We start from the raw sequence: 2,975 nt of genomic DNA, 5'->3' as shown, positions 1-2,975 counted from the left end.
TAAGGACTTTTGGATAGACTCTTGAGAGAGACTTTTTAAAGAGATTCTTAGATACTTTCCTTCATAATTTTGGAGAACATTATTAAAGGTATGAAGAGATGACTCCTCCTCCTTGTGTTGTAATCTTTTCATAATAGTCTATTATGAGGAGCTAAATCTCTTAAAGTGTTGAATCAAAGATATAACCCTTTGGAATTTTTTTGTATGGATATTCTTTTATCTATTAACGTAATGTACTATAACATGTTTGTGAATTAGTTTGTATTCATTATTGGATGAACTGATCACTTGTTTTATTTCATTGGCTTGAGATTGAGTGAGAACTAGTTCTAAGTTATGGTTCAACAAATTCTCTACCTGCTTTTAGATTCTAGGAATAGACTTAAGACTTTAGTTGGTTATAGAGTCTTAATCTTAATGGAAGTGATCTATTCAAGCAATCACTAACGAATCATACTAAAGTCTAGTGGTCTTAGACTCTAGGTGACAAGAATATACTTAGAGTTACATTTAAAGAGTACTCTCAAGACATGATTATTTGTATCTTTATAAATAATAACTGAACTTTTACAAGAGAGGAACAAAGTGATAAAATCTAGTTTGAACACGTCTTTATCATTCTAATGTCAACCTTTTCAATATCAAATTGTTTTTTATCATCCTAAGATCAACCTTTTCAATATCTTACAATGCGTTACTTGTAGGCTTAATTTTATTTTCTGAAATCAAATTTGTTTCTACACCTTTCATGCACCTTTTTATTATTTTATTCAAGTAAAACTAATTTAAACTTTGTGTATTTTATCAAAATTTTAGATACGATACTTGTTATATTATAAACTATCCAATTTACTTGCTAAAAAACTAATTGCTTTGCATTATCAACGCACCTTGTTTTTAAGTTTATCAAAATTCATCCTTAATTTTTCTTTTTTATCCCCATTCTATATATATATATATATATATATATATATATATATATATATATATATATTTTAAAAAATTGATATTTTATTTTTTTATTATTTTTATGATTATGACACAAAAATATATTTTTGTTATTGTGTGCCATTAGGGCAAGTATGTATAGTGGTACCATGGATTGCCCCTTTTCCCTTTCGTGTTTTGTTAGTGGGAAATTTAATAAAAGTAAAAGGATTAGTCCAGAAGCCAATATTGGCTTACAGGGTTACATATCTAACCTGGATTCTCACACGCATCAGTCACCATATATATAATCCCAAACCAGACAGAATATGCGTTTGGACACATTCATCCTTTTTTCCACCGAATTAAACAAATCATCGTACGGAAGAATTAAACGCACTCTTTCCACCTAACAGAAAACCTCTCCACTATTGTTAAATCAATCAATACACATTCATTAATACTTAAATATAGACAGTGCTTCACATATTCTTTTGTGAGTAAAAAAATACACACCCACTTCATATTAGATTTCTTATACTTTGGAAGATCTTTAGAGAAAATTCTATCAACACGTTAATCATATAAGCTAATGCACAAAGCAGATATGGTTTCCTCTCTTCAACGTGATTTTTTATTTTTCTTAAGTTGGGTATGGTTGAGTTGCCATGCCCGGAGTAAGATATTAGGAAAAAATTTAGTATTGATCAATGAATAATAAATAAATAAATGCATATAAAAGATGTTGGGTTTACCAAGAAAAGGTTACAATGAGTTAATACATCTTTTATTTTTATATAGAGTTCTATTTTTTCATTTCTAATATCAAATATATCAAATAATATATCAGTTCAATCTTATAAGGAATTGACATCACTCTCTATTCAAAACCCTAGATTAATAAATATATCAACCTAACCTTATAAGGGATTGACAAGAAAACTCTTGCACTTCTAAGTTTCTTGGAAAGAAACTCATATTTCACCTATGTTCCTTAAAGGAGAAAAAAAATACTCCCATTTATTCCTCTCTCTTTCTTTGGTATGTACATTTTCTTACACTTAATCCATTATGCACAATTATCATTTTTTTGAAATTAACGTATTTCGTATTTTAGAACGAGTTTCAATATATATAGATCTCACTCAAAGATATTTTCAAAATTTCTTTTTAAATTCTTATATTTTAGACCATATATGCAAAGTTCACCTATCACAAATACTATAAATACTAGCTATAAATTAATATTTTATTGAGAAATATTACAAAAAAAAATCATTAAACAACAATCAATTTTAAACAAAATAATTAGTAATTATATTAACTAATTTTGATACAATTTTAATATCTAATATAAACTCTATTATAAGTAAAAACTTTTTATTGATTTGTGAATTAGAATCTAAATTGCTCCCTAATATTAACTACCTAGGAATTAATGTATAAATTACTCTCTACTTTCAAATTAGTTAAAATTAAACATTATAATTTATAATCAATAATACTAAGCAACTAAAATCTTAGAAACTAACTTTAGAGACAAATTTATAATCTAATTCACAAACCAATAATATTTTTATTCATAATATAGACAATTTTAAATAATAATAATTTTTAGTTTATAAAAGGTTTAATCATTCTGATAGTCTCTATTTTCGGTGACTTTTTTCAATTAGGTCCCTCATTTTTTCTTTTTCTCAATTGGGTCCCTATTTTTGAAAAATTGAAGCAATTAAGGTCACTGTCGTTAGTTTCGCAATAACACCGTTAAAAAGGGTGACACGTGTCAACTCGTGATTTTTTTGAATTTTTTAAATATATTTTTATTTATTTTTTTTTATTTTTTTTCTTTTAAAAATAAAATTTGTCACGTGTCAAGTTGACATTGTGCCACGTAGCAATGATAGTGTGAGGTGGCACTGACAGTGCCACGTGTCACTGTCAAACCACATGTCATTGCGTTTGTTTCAATTTGGTCCCTGAATTTTTTTTGTTCCAATTTGGTCCTTGTATTTTTATTTTGTCTCAATTTAGTCCTAATTTTTTTA

The sequence above is a fragment of the Vigna radiata genome, chromosome 11 (genome assembly GCF_000741045.1).
Source record: "Vigna radiata var. radiata cultivar VC1973A chromosome 11, Vradiata_ver6, whole genome shotgun sequence".
Lineage (NCBI taxonomy): Eukaryota > Viridiplantae > Streptophyta > Magnoliopsida > Fabales > Fabaceae > Vigna > Vigna radiata.
The sequence above is the reverse complement of the archived record's forward strand: the minus strand, read 5'-3'. Positions refer to the sequence as shown.